This window comes from Gossypium hirsutum, chromosome A07, assembly GCF_007990345.1.
Source record: "Gossypium hirsutum isolate 1008001.06 chromosome A07, Gossypium_hirsutum_v2.1, whole genome shotgun sequence".
Lineage (NCBI taxonomy): Eukaryota > Viridiplantae > Streptophyta > Magnoliopsida > Malvales > Malvaceae > Gossypium > Gossypium hirsutum.
In genome coordinates, this window is record NC_053430.1 from 71,555,979 (window position 1) to 71,571,430 (window position 15,452).

A 15,452-nucleotide genomic window follows, 5' to 3' on the forward strand; every position below is an offset into this window, starting at 1 on the left:
AGCCCGTGTGCAAAAACATGGACATTCTATTTCTGATGTCAGCATTCTCATGATGTCACACAGCCAAGGCATACGCCCGTGTGCTAGGCCGTGCCTCCACACGGCTGGGACACACGACAGTGTCTCTGCCTGTGTGTTTATTACCATGCATACTGATATGAAATTTTTACGTACAGGGGACACACGGCCAGACCACATGCCTATGGGGCAGGCCATGTGTCAAGACACACGCCCGTGTACCTATCCGTGTGGACAATATAAGGCTATTCACCAAGCCTCATTGCCCCCCTTACATACCTAGTTCCATACACATACCAACCAATACCAACACAAGCACAATTCATATAACCAATTCAACCACAATAGGTATTCATTTAACCATGGTAACGCCTCTTTTATAAATTCAAAATGAATATTAACTATCATTCAAAGCTTAATACAAATTAAAGGGTTTCCAACCCAAGCCAACACATTTGGCCAATTCTCAAAGATACAAAATAATAAAGTTTAAGTTCTATACATGTCATATTCAAAAATATAAGTCCAACTATACCGAATGCTTCGGTTGATAGTATGATCAATATCTCTGACTTCTGGAATCCTTGAGCTAGTTAGGTGGCAATGGAGAGGAAAGGGAGTAAGCATAAAGCTTAGTAAGTTGTATATAAATAAGTATACAACAACAATTTATCCATAATCAACATGGTCATAACACCAAAGTAGGCATAAGTGTAACTTACTCAATACCATCCATACAAGTCACCTATTTTATATACTGATGTCATATCTCATACGTACCAATTAGGTACCTATACCATTCACCACACGGTTATACTTTCCTCATTAGCTTAAGAACATAACGTTCACCGTTGAACCATTGAGAACACTACCGGATATTCATTAAGCCTCAAACGTGGGTAAGATGCTGATGCCATGTCCCAGACATGGTCTTACACTGGTTCATATCTCAAGTCGATTCCATGTCCCAGACATGGTCTTACACTGACTATTATCTTGTAGCTGATGCATGTCCCATACATGTCTTACACTGGTTTACGTCTCGAGGCCGATGCATGTCCTAGACATGTCTTACACTAGCTTTCATCTCAATACCGATGTCATGTCCCAGACATGGTCTTACACTGGCTCTCATAATGTGGCCGATACATGTCCCAGACATGTCTTACACTAGCCCACAAACAAATGACCCAAACGTCATGGCATGAATATCCGATTTACTTCTTAAGGTTACAACGAAATTTCCACTATCTCAATTATCATTATACATTCTCAATTTTACAACCAACAATTCATGTTATATTAACTCAATACAATACAATACAATACATACATTAACAATGTAGTTGTATTATTTACATATAACTTACCTCGAATTATAAAATGTGGCGACTAGTCAATTTAGTCGATTTACTTGGCTTTTCCCCGGTCTAGGCTCAAATTTGGTATTTCTTGATTTATAATAGCAAAATACACTCATTTAATCATGAAATAAATTTAAGCAATTAAAAATTCACATTTTCGGTAAAATGACCATTTTGCCCTTAGACTTTGGCATAATGACCATTTTACCCCTATGCTTGAAAATTGGTTTTTATCAAATTTCTTAGTATCTTAAGCCTAGCTGGACTCTTTTTATTCTTGCATGAACCCCAAATTCTCTCTATTTCACACATTTATCATTCATTTTACAACTTGTGCAAAATAGTCCCTTTAGGTGTTTTCATGGTATCACCTTTCACAAAAGTTGTCTATTACACAACTAAGACTCATATTCTTCCATAAAATTTTAGAAGACACCCTAAATGGTCTCATGGAAAAACCCTAGACCTTCAACCATTTTGCAAGATATACCCTTCATTTGAAAGCTCATCCTACAAGGGTCTCAAAAATACAAAAGTCATCAACAAAGGGTATAGAAATCACCTACTTGTGAGTGCTTCAAGTTGCTGAAAATTTTAAGCTCTCAAACCCCTAATTTTTGCTGAAAATTTGGTGGAGAAGAAGATTGGAAAAAGATGATATCTTTTCCCTTTATTTTATTTTTAATCTAGTCAAAATTGGTCACTAACTCACCTAATTTTGACAATTTTGTGTCCTCATTGACTCTATGGCCGGCTATGCCTTCTTCCAAGGGTCTATTAGCCTTTTAAAGACCCCAAATTTTTGGTTCTCTAACTATTGAACACCTTTAGCTATCAATTTAAGACTTTTGCACTTTATGCGATTTAGTCTTTTTTCACAATTGGGCTCATAAACGCTAAAATTAATCCACCAAATTTTTCATGCACTATAATAACCATGCTATGACTCTATTTTGATAATAAAATAATTTACCTAAATTTGTATTTGTGGTCCCGAGACCACTATTTTGACTAGCCCCAAAATCGGGCTGCTACACCGTGTGTCCCCTGCACCTCGAATTTATCTGTTAGTATGCATGGTAGTAAACACACGGGCAGAGACACGACCCTGTGTCTCAGCCGTGTGGAGGACACGACCTTTGGCCACGACCGTGTGCCTTGGTTGTGTGCCTCTATTTGGTTGCTAATGTCAGAAATAGAATGTCAAGATATTTAAACACTGGCTAAGACACGGGCGTTTCATGGCCGTGTAAAGGGCACGGGCCATGGACGCGGGCGTGTGTCAGGCCGTGTGAAAACCCCTGTAGGTTTGAATTTGGAATTTAATTCACATGGCTCGGGACAGGGCATTTCCCCTTATGCTTAGGCCGTGTGAACCACACGGGCCTTTGGTACAACCAGGTCAACAGGGCCACACGAGCGTGTGCCCTATTTCAAGTGACATTTCCAAAGTTTTCATAATCGATCGAATAAGTCCCAGACCATTTTTGAAGTATGATTTGGGCCTCGTAGGCCCATATTAGGAATCAACAGCCTATGAAAGGAAATTTTTAAGTTGATCTAGTTTTTACATGTCAAAAAAGATTGAAAGCATGTGTTGAATCAGGAAATGCCTTGTGCCGAGCTCCTTTCTTGGACTCAGGTAAGGGGTGTTAGAAAGAAACCACAAACAAAACAAGTAAGCTAAAGAAGCTTAGTAAGTTCATAGTTTAAACACAAAATTAACTTACCTTAAACAAAATATATATTCAAGTAGATAATTTATATTTCCTGATAGCCAAATACAAGTTCACACACCACATTAGTATTTGTTCACATATTAAGTTATATCATAATAACATTTTCTCAAAGGGCTTACCATTATCATAAACTATGTTTCCTCAATTTTTCTATGTACACATGTAAACAGGAAATTCAATGAAACATTTTTCATTTACTACTACCAAGAATATATAATATCATTTAAGCACATAATAAGTTGTAATTCAAAGAATTCATAGCTTATTGAACTAAGTAATTTGACTCAAATACTTAGGTAACTACATCACACTGAGGCATCAACAGAGACACAAATGTACAGTCAGAGGGACCGTAATGCAAACACAAAGACATCGAAGTGTATACAAAGGCACTAAAGTGAAAATAGAGGCATCAGAGTACAATTTCCCATACAAGTATGCATATTGAACCTATTGGCATGCCAATCGTATCCTAAGCATTTGCTACGTTCAATCAGGCATTATACATAAATTTGTTATCTTTATGCATATTCATCATTCAGAAGCACTTCATCATTTCCATACACATACAATAAAATCAATACATTCATGTCGACAATGTGCAATCACAAGAATTGCTACCACCAATTTTTCATTTTCATATGTACTTATTTGCAACATTCAATAATATATAGGTAACTAATGAAATTCCACATATATATACAACTAACTAGAAAACAATGATATAATCATAAGAAACATACATCTACACATCAAAACACTATGAACTTACCTACAATCCACTTATGGTTAAAAGGCAAGGACTACTTCGTAATTTTTCCATATCTATTTAGTACTTATTAATAATAAAACTAACTTTTGCAACTTCTACGATTTAATTCATTTATTAACTAAACATTAAAATTTCTTCACCAAAATTTAATACGACTTTAATGTAACTCCATAAACTTTAATTAAATAATAAAACACAATCACACATATCAGAATTGTGGTCTCGAAACGACCATTTTCAACACCATTAAAAATGAGATATTACACTGTAGACCATGAAGAATGACAAATTTTGGATATAAGTTACATATGTCAAGTTCAATTAAATGGTTTTGGGAAGTATATATATTCGTGTAAAGGTTTCATTAGGAGGTTTTTCTTTTTCCTTTAATATTACTCTATGATTCTTTTTCTTAAGTAAATACTATCTTTACCTCATTAAGTTGGAAGTTAAGGTTCTTGGGTTAATCAATAGTTGTTTTGTCTTCTGGTAAGTATTATAGCTCTGCATGTTAAGTTTTTGATTGGATACAGTTGTTAAGAGTCATATGAATAATAAGTTATGAATAATAGACCATGCATGGGGATATTCTGTAGATGAAATGTTAGTGATCTATCTGTAAATGGTTATTGATGGTGAATTCATGTTCTTTAAGTAGTTGTTGCCGCTAGTTTGAGAGGGATGTCTGAGTTTGGAGTTTCGAGCTACAGTAGGTGAGTTTTAGGTGGTCCTTAATATTGAATCTGACAAGTCCTTCTAGATAGATTTCTTGTAATCGATTTTTCAGTAATGATGCTTGAGTAATTGAATGATTGTTGAAAAAATATATGTGATCTTGATATAGTGTACTTGTGAGTCAAGTATATTATGAATTATATGTATAGGTGTATGTGATTTTTTGAAAAAACTTTGTGTGTGTGCTTGGGACGTATACTATGATTCATGATTGTGGTGATGTGTAGGTAATGTGAATTGAAGTATGGTTTGGTTAAGAAAATGAGTATAGTCTACATGATTGTGTACATATGTTAGAAATACAATACATGATTGAAAATGTTAAAGGAATTGGGTGTAGCAGAGTGTTGGGAGATTATGATGTGAGCCTTGACACCGTGGTGGCATTCGATGAAGTCCGTCAGGACAGTAAACTCGAATTTTTGTATGGTAATTTTGAAGAAAGTCCGTGGCCATGGCATATATTAGAAAGGGCGGATAACTCGCATTTATCAACTAAAGTTTCTGTGTCTTCCGGGGCAATGATGGGTAAACCTCACACGATTGTGAGTTTAGGCAAATCCATATCGCAAACACGACAGTTTACTTGTGGTACCTAAGTGGCAACCAAACAAAGCATTTGTAGTGTTTGTAGTAATTGCTTTAAGGCATATTCAATATAGCCTTTCTGGCATACTTCTATCTGGTCTTTATGGCATAATCTATTTAGCCTTTGTGGTGTATTCTATTTGGCCCTTGTGGCATACTTTGATAAGCCTATGTGGTGAATTCTGTATCACCCTTGTGGTAGGTTCTGGTTAAATTCTAAGTAGTTATCCGATAGATAAGTAACTGATAAGGATATGATGTGTTTGAAGTTATTTTAGTGTGATTAGGTTTGAAAAGTAATCAAATGAAATGCGAGTTCAAATAGGTTATCCACTGTGGTCATTGGAAACAAAAAAAAATATACAGACTTTTTAGCACCTTTTGAGCTCTAATTCATGCATTTTCATAGTAATTTTTATTGAAATTCATAATTTAAATATAAAATAATTAATTTTCACCTAAATTATTAACAAATTTAATTTAATTTATTTTTATAATAATTTTTCACAAATTTGGTTTATTTTTGACAGTTTTGCACAAAAGGTGAAAATTGGCTCGACAAACACCTCGAAAGGCTTGAACCGTTGGAGAATGATATACTACTTGGTAATCTAGTGTATGCTCCATTGAGATCGTCAAGTAAAGAAATCATATGATAAGAAAAATTCCCTATAGAAAATAATATTTGTGATTAAAATTTTGAAATGACTGAATAAATGAGAATAGTGAAATTGAGTTTGGAGGAAAGATATTATAAATAGCATAATTATTTAGGAAGTTTTATTTTTAGGAAGCATTTTCTGCACTTCATTTGTAAAACAAGCCTATAAAACTCGCACCGATTTTTTTATTTATAAGACTGTTGAGAATGGAGGTAGTAAATATACTTCACATGGTTCAACAGTGCAAATGGTCGCTGTGTGCTTTGGCAAATATTAATGCATTCATACATACTTATATACATTTTGCTTAAGGACAAGTAATAATTCTGGTTTAGGGGTGTGATAACTTTTGAAAAGAGTTATATTTCAAGCCTCTAGATTAAATAAATTGTTTGTAATTAAGTAAATATGTTTGCATTTTTAGATATTTTTAGAACATTACATAATAAAGCTTGGATTATGCTATACATATTATTTGTTACTTCTGCGATTGCAGAAGAAAGGTGTTATTTGCGGTTGGCAGCAGGTGTAGGATGAAGAAGAGAAGAGAAAAAGGATAGAAAAATGAAGGAAGTGAAATATTACCATGACTAAATATTGGTGAGATTGCCAACACGAATTCCATGAAAATTCCTAGAGGATGACGCAACAATCAGTCCAAACCACTCTTTGTCAACTATACTTGTACTAGATAAACCACACTAAAAAAGAGGAAGAAAAAGGTGTATACTGAGAGGGAGGGACCTCTCTTATAAAGAAGGAAAGAGAAAAGAGAATGAGGATCGGGGAGATAGAGAAAAAGAGACAAAACAATTTTTATCTCTCTGCATCAGATTCTCGTGAAATCTTAGAGAAATAGTGGTGAAGATAGCAGCTTACAGAGTGGAAGAATTATAGATGCAAGGAAGGGGAAGAGAAATCTACCCTGGGTTTTATATCAAATCTCATTATTTGAGTGAAAGCTGGAGTAGTGAAAGCTTCCTGCAGTTCTGCCTTCATTTTCTGATTTGAACTTGTGATTCATGAATTTAAACAATGATGTTGAATAGTTTAGTTATGGATTCGAATGTTCAACCCATGAGCTAATTTTCTTTGGGTTGGAATTATTCTGGGTGAATTTTTGTTATCTTTAATGTCCATGGTTTGATTTTGAGTAGGATATTATTTCATTCAATTTTTGATTATTTTTAACGCATGCATGCAAGTTCTAAACATAAATGCCTGTATGGCTTGTTATTAGATTTGATTTAATTCTGAAAAGATTAATTAGATTGGATTATAATTGGTTGATACAGGAAAATATTCGAAAGAATATTTGTAGCACTCTAGACATAGAATTTACAATTTGTATAAGGAAAAGGAGAAAAGTCTAGATATCATTCTTAAGTTCTGTACACATACAAAAACTCAAAATGATAGATCAAAGTCTAGCTTTCATTAAAAGCAAACTGCAGTAGTGATTCCCTAAGCAATAGAATGGTCAAAATTATGACATAGAATTACTATGTTATAAAAATAAGCCCGAGTAATTCCAGCCTTTATCATTCAATAGTACAAACTCTTTCCCACTTATTCTTTGAGAATTTCCACAACAGTTTAATTTCCCTCGCACATTTTTAGTCATAATTGATTTTATTAATCTCTCATTACATCTCTTTATCAATTAATCATCTGTTTCTTTTGCACAGTTTAATTAGTTAATTTCATAGTAATAGCATAACCAATTATTTTAGTTAATTTTGATCCCTATTGAGATGATACTCATTCATCACTTTATTACCTAATTCGAAGTGTATACTTGCACATTCACGTTACACATTCACACGCGACAAGTTTTTGGCGTCGTTGCCGGGGATCGACAATTTTGGTGAAATATTTTGTGTGTTATTATCTCTTTAGTTTTATTAGTTTATCTTAATTAGTTTTTTGATTTTTTTATATTTTTCATGATTTTTGTTGGTGCATGAGTAGATATATTCCAGCAGTTGAAGAGTATTCTTTTGATCTGAAATTGAGAGAACCTTGAGAAAAAGGAGAAAAAGAATTGCAAGAAATGGAAAGAATTAGAAAGCATCAGGTTAGAGAAAAGCCATTACATCAGGAAGGAAAGGATACTGATATTCCTCGAATAATAGATGATAAAGACAGACCGATCAGAGAACATGTAGTGCTGATCTTAGATGATACTAATCCAAGAATTGTCAAGCTACATATTGATGCTCAACAATTTGTGTTAAAGCCAGTGATGTTTCAAATGTTTCAAAAAGTGGGGCAGTTTAGTGGATTCCCTATTGGGGATCCAAGGTTGCACTTAAGACTCATTTTGGAAGTCTATGATTCATTCAGGCAGTAGAGTGTTCCTGAATATGCCTTGAAACTAAAGTTATTCCCTTATTCATTGTGAGGTCGTGCTAGAGCATGGTTAAATGCATTTCCATCAAATACTATGGCATCTTGGAATGAACTTTGTTAGAGGTTTCTGCTAAGATATAATCCTTCAAACATGAATGCCAAACTAAGGAGCGATATTACGTCTTTTTTGCAATATGAGGATGAAACATTATATGAAGCATGTGAGTAATTCAAGGAGTTAATTAGAAAATGCCTGATGCATGGTTTCCAGCATTGGACATAAGTGATTTTTTTTTACAATGGATTGAATGCGCATACAAGAATGGTGGTTGGCGCATCTGTTATTGGGACTTTGCTTGATAAAACATATAATGAAGCATATGAAATTCTGGAGAGCATAGCAAACAATGATTACCAATACCCCACTACTAGAGCAGGGACTGGCATAAGAGTTTCTGGAGCAATGGAACTTGATGTGATCACTTCCCTAACAACTCAGGTATCATCTTAATGAATATGATTAAAACACTAAAAAGACCAGCTATAGTGCAGGAAATAAAATTAGTCGAGTTAGCATGTGTTTACTGTAGAGAAGATCTTATTTTTTATGAATGCTTATCAAAACCAACATCAGTTTATTATATATGTCACAGCCCAATTTAGACCCTAATCAGAACGGTGGTTTTGGGATCACGAATTCGAGTCAGAAAAATATTAAAAAATTATTTTCTGTAATTATTTTGTGTGAATTTATATCTGTGAAATTTTTGTGATTTAATTTTGTCATTTAGGTGTCCGATTAAATAAAAGGACTTAATTGTGTAAATTGAAAAGTAGGTAGTTTATTTTGTTAAGGGCTTATTTGTTGATGTCTTTCTAAATGGGAGTATTTATGATGAAATTAGCCCATTATATATGGTGTTGGACGATAATGGACTTAGGTTATATGATATTCTTGCTATTTCATGAAGGGTAAAAATCGAAATGAAATAAAAAGGCATATTATAACATATTATAACATATAATAAAATCATTCTCATCATTTTTATTTCATCTCCTAATTGCCGAAACATAAGAGAAGAATAACCACCTAGGGTTTGGCCATCTATTTAGCTCAATCAAGGTTCGTTTTCTTGTCAGTTTTTGACAATTTCTATATTTTTGAGATCGTTGCTTCGAGTACTACAAAACCCACGATTGAAATTTTGATTTATGAGTTGTACCATTGTTGATAGCTTGTGATTTTTGTTGTTTGATGATGAAAAATGGAAGATATGATTTACGTTAACATATTTTTGTATTGGAGTTTCTGATGATTTTGAGTAATTAGGACTTAATTGCAAAAATAATAATTTGAGGGACTAAAATGTGAAATTTATAAAATATATAGACTTGTATGAGCATGGGTACTATTCGACCTAAAATGGGTGCTGTGAAATTTTGTGTATTTTGTGTTTTGTGCAATAGGGACTAAATTGTAAAAATTGTAAATGTTAGGGGTAAAATGGTAATTTGCCTATTTATGTGTTTTTAGGCTAAATTAAATAAAAATATGTTTGAGTGAGCTTAATTTGAATATGTTTAGATCAAGAACTAAAGAAATCGAATTTGGATCGGGGAAAAACGAAAGTTGTCGACTAGCAACCTCGTCCCATTTTACGACGTCCGAGGTAAGTTTATAAGTGAATTGACATGCCTAAATGTAGTTAAATGTTAAATATATATGCTGGTATGTATTGTATGAATTTATACATGTAAATACCGAATGTGTACAAGCTTGATAACTATGTTCGAGCATTCGTTATGACCGAGTTACGACAGCCGAAAGCCCTGTATGAACCTTAGGAATAGTTAGGATACATATGTCATGACATAGGATTCCGACATCTGTGTTCAAGTAAGACCATGGCATCGATATGTGGTTACACGTATGGCCACATCTGGGACGTTGGCATTGTACGATATAAGTGTGATAATCTGATTGTCCTACCCAGTTCCAAATGGTTCATCGAGCATGGATAAGTTGTGAATAAATATGAAATGTGAGCTTAAAGATTAGGTATGTAATAATCTGTTATCTACAGAAACAAGGTAAGTAAGCTAGTTTATTTATGTTACAAGTTGTGTAAGAACTTATTAGTGAACATGTACGGGTATGTTATATAATTTTGGCTTGAAGATGAGTAATTTAAGTTTTATTAAAGTGGTTTTTAACTATGTGTATATACATATGTGTAATTGTGTATGTTCGGCTATATAGGAAATACATGTGTATTAAATGTCATGCTATGTTTTCTTGAGTTTAATCGAATGTATAGATGTGTGTGTGAATATATTTGACATCCTGGTTTGAAGGTTGAATAATCCTTGATTAAGTAATTTAGGTGAACATTCAACCATGATAAGAATGGTGTATAGAATGTACTATATTACTTCATTTATAAACTTAAGTTGAGTATGGATAATGATAATATAATTTGGCAACTCAATCAATTTGCTTATATTACTAAGTTGTTTATTTGTTTTAAACTTACTAAGCTATGTTAGCTTACTTGTGCATATAATTCTTTGTTTTATAGATTTTGAAGTCAAGCTACAAGCTCGGGGTTTGTCAGCCAAGTTCGTCATGCTATCTACTGTTTTGGTACCTTTAAGCTAAACTTAGATTATGGCAGCTATAGGGTAGCTTTGAGATTGAATGTTTTGGAAATGATGTAAATTAGCCATGCAAAAATGGCTTAAATATTTTGCTTGACTTGATTTCAGTTTAGTTGTGGTTGAGGTTTATTTTGGTTGAGATGCCGTATGCCATGAATATATATATAAATTGTGCTAGGTGATTATATTTCAAGTTTAGTTTTCGATCTTGAATATGACATGATAAAATCAGACATAAGTTAATTAGATAGTTATGTATGTGTTTCATATTATTACGCAGTATGTATGTGAATTTATTTGCTATGTTTAGTCTCAATCTACATGTCTTTGATTAAAGCATTTAACAAAGTTATTTGTTCGTAAAGAGATAATGGAAGGTTATATACGTAAGTGATCTTAGGTATGAAGATTCGACCATGAAATAGTATTGGTATAATGCATGTTTATTAATTGTATGATGGAGGATATTAAATGTGGAATTATTTTAAATGAGGGATAACTATGATCTAGCTCATTTAGTTTGTTTATGAAGTGACAAATAATGCATGTGGTTCATGATTAACCTTGTCGACTACTTGATATATTTATACATATATATATAAATATATATTATGTTTAAATGTTAAGTACAACTTGGCACTTGGTTAAATGCGAACCTTGCATGAAATCATGATAAATAAATAATACATAAATGTTTTGTTCTATATTAAGCCTATACCAAAAACGCAATAATAACATACATTCGGCTTGCTTGATAACATGTGTATTCGGTTATATAGTGCATTGTTAAAGTTATGAAATTTTTATAAGTCATGAAACTAGGGTGTAAAGAGGTTAGTATATGCATGATACAAACTTCACAGTATATTTGTGCATTTAAAAAATGACATGCGCATATGACATTTGACTTGCTATTTTATTTAAGTTTTTGTATGCCTTGAATACCTATTAAGAGTTTATGATTATGGGAGCATATTACCTTATCATATATGTTTATAGAAAATGATAAATAAATGTAAGTTGTGAGTATGTATTGCATTATATAAATTTATTTTATTACATGTAAATGACGTATCTATTATTTATACCTATGAAGCAAAAATGTTTCATTAAGAGATGTGTTATTTAATGATTTAAATTTTCAGTAACTCTCGAGACTTATGTTTACTATTAATTTTATAATTCTTATGTAATTATTTAATATTGTATTTTATTTTGTAATACCTTGAGACTCTGTCTGGTGATGGAAAAGGGTTAGGGGTGTTACATTATCAGAGCTACAGTTTAGTCGGTTCTAGGGCTACGTAGTGCGTGTGAGTTTAGGTATACATGCCATAATTATATACTGTGATAGTGTGATGACTTCTGACATTTGAAATGTGTTTTCATATAGTAAATGGATCTTGACTGAGCTGTAACTGATGATGTCGAGAGTGTAGCGCCTGCACCCTTGTAAGGGACAACGTAGGCTGATTCTCGATCGACCTCGAGTCATCCAGAAAGTAAGGCTAAACAAGCCTTCTATCAAATGATGAATGACTAGTTCACTCAATATATTTGGACTAACCCGACTGCACAACAACCTCCACCCCTAATTAATCCATCTTCCATGCCTGCTGTACAACAAGTGAGTGATCCGTTGCGATTGAATAGACCACCTGTTGATAAAATCAGAAAACATGAAGCTGAAGAGTTTAAAGACACTGATGATTATGACGTTGAGAGGGCTGAGTTCTTAATACCATCCGTGTGTTTGATGTGATGTCCTGTACTCTTGATGAATGTTTAAAATGTGCTATATCCTTACTTCGAGACACAGCATACCACTGGTGGAATTCCCTAGTATCAGTAGTTTCAAGAGAGCAGGTGACTTGGGAATTCTTTCAGACTGAGTTTCGTAAGAAATATATCAGTCAGAGATTTATCGACCAGAAGCGTAAAGAATTTCTAGAGCTAAAACAGAGTAGGATGATAGTGACAGAGTATGAGCGGAAATTCGTGAGACTCAGCCGGTATGCTCGATAGTGTGTTTCCACTGAAGCCATAATGTGTAAAAGATTTGAAGATGGGCTGAATGAAGATATCAAATTGTTAGTTGGCATACTTGAGATAAAAGGGTTTGTGATACTTGTTGAGCGAGCCTGCAAAGCTGAAGAGCTCGGGAAAGAGAAAATAAAAGCTGAATTTGAAGCTAGAGATGCACGTAAAAGAACATCCGGTAAGTTGTTCCAGTCAGCATCAAAGAAGTTCTGAGATTATTTTAGCCGTTCTAAAGCAACTCCAGGTTACTCTAGACTGGATCAGAATAGACCACCAGTGGGTAATGTCAGATCAAATCAACCCGAGCGTAAGCACTATGGTAAACGACATCCCGACAGTTGTAGGTTGCATGATCAAGCTTGTTTTAAATGTGGATCGACAGATCATTATATTCGAGACTGCCCAATTTTAGCTGAGGAAAATCCAGTGCAGAATATGAGATCAGGTAACACTACAGCTCAGGGTAGACCACCCAGAAATCCTGGTAATACGCGTGGCAGTCAGAGAGGGAATAAAGATACGAAAATCAGATCTGAGGCACGTGTAACACCTTGAATATTGGGCCTAGATTAATTGGGATTTGGGCTTTGGGTTTCATAAAATTTTTAAGTGGGAAAGAAAATGACAAAAGACATGTTGGCTCTAAGGGTTTAAGGAATTTGAAATGTCTAGTTTGTTGGAGATATTCTTGGTTCGAGTTTTGTGGTGGAGGAATTTTAATTTAATTATTAAAAGAATCAGGGTTGGGAGTAGTTGGACTTTTAAATAAAGATAGGGGAAAATGGCATTAAAAAGCCTTGTGGAGGAGTGGCTAAGTGACGCCACTTAGGGTGTAGGGAGGTGGCATTAGTGGCTAGCAAGGAGATCCGAGGTTTGAATCCTAGCTTAGTATTTTTTTAGGAGTTTAATTTTGGCCTTCTAGAAGGTTGGAAGTGGCGTGAAGATGGACTCTAAGGGGAGTGTTCAGAAGAGAAAATTTAGGAAATAGATTTGGGAGTTATTGAGGAGAAAAATGAGGAGATAAGAAGGGGGAAGTGATGGAGCTAAATTGGGAATTGAGGGCCAGACAATTTGGCTAGAGGCTATAAATATGTGCTGAGTTTGGGATCTTAGGCTAATGCCAAATTCTTCATATTTTTTTAGTGCCGATTGGCTTTTCCATCTCTGCTAGCTGATTCTTTTGCCATTCTTTCTCTCTTCAGATCTCTTTTGATTTACCCTATAGGTTAGCCGATTCCTTCTTCTACCCTTCTTCTTTAATTTGTGCCAAATAAACCTTATTCACCATATTAGTTTGAAATCTAAAAAGCCGAATCTCCCTTGGGCCGGTTACTCTTTTGGGGTAAGTACCTTATCTCTTTTTCGGCTAGTATTGTTAATACCGATTACTTCCCTCTCTTACTCTTTTTAATCAACTTTGGTAGGGAATTAGTATCGGATCTCAGATTTTAGCTCTCTACCGTATTCCTCACCATTGGCTAAGGTTGGCTGAATAGCCATAGTAAGTTCAGGGGACTTGTGTTGGATATGAGTCACCTATTATTTTGGTTTTAATAGTTATGATTGGTGCAGATCTAGGAGTTGATCATGGTTAGTGAAGGGGTTGTTATACTTATCGCGCAAGGTAAGGTTAAGGTGAGATTTCAACTTTTGGTAAAGTATTCGATAAGTATGTGAGATTAATCTTTGAGTGACATCAATTGTAGGTTTGGGCTAAGGAAATTGTAGCACACTTGCCTACCAGGTGTGTACATACACTGCACACACACAATGAATCGGAAAAAGCTGAAATACCGAAAAGCTAAAAAGCTAAAATGTCAAAAAGCCAAAATTTGGGCTATGGTAGTCACACGAGTGCGCGAACACTCGTGGAGAGGAAACCGATAGGTTGCCTGAGGCCCACGGGCGTTTCCGTGGACTTGGGTTGAGAATTGGCCAAATGGGCTAAATGGGCCTTATGGGTTGTTGGACCCATAATAGGCAAAGATTGATAAGTGATGCTATGTATTTGAAAATTTGTATGTGAGCATGAGTATAATATGATTTGGGCCTAATGGGCCATATTAAGGTGAATTGGGCCTAGTGGGCCATAAGAATATGAACTGGGCCATTTGAATAAGATTGTGCCTAGCGAGCCATATGCATGTATATAGGGGTATTGGGCCTAGTATATGATGACTACATAAAACATAATTAATTAATTGAGACCGTAGACAAGTCATAGGGTTAAGGTGTGGCAACGGGTATATGCATGTCTAGGATTGGATCTAGGGAGAGCTTGGTACTTAAGCGGTCTTAATGACCCACCTCCTCTTCTCTAGAATCCTACCTGGTGCATAGTATTCGTTCATCTTAGCTCGCGGGACTTTTTCATGGGCCAAGGTAAGTGAAAACCGTAATAAAGGAAAATTACCAAAATGCCCCAAAGTATGGAAATAACCAAAGTACCCCTAGATGTTGAATGTAAGTTTATGGATGTGACGTGCATACATATGATATTTTGCTTAGGTTGTATATAGGTTGG

The 15,452-nt window shown here is 34.5% G+C and overlaps 1 non-coding gene across 1 annotated transcript; it reads right to left on the reverse strand.

The window, feature by feature from the left end:
* Positions 1-8,390: 8,390 nt before the first annotated feature.
* Positions 8,391-8,497, reverse strand: LOC121203996 (small nucleolar RNA R71). Its single transcript, XR_005898924.1, has one exon. It is a non-coding gene; the product is annotated as a small nucleolar RNA R71 (small nucleolar RNA).
* Positions 8,498-15,452: the final 6,955 nt, after the last annotated feature.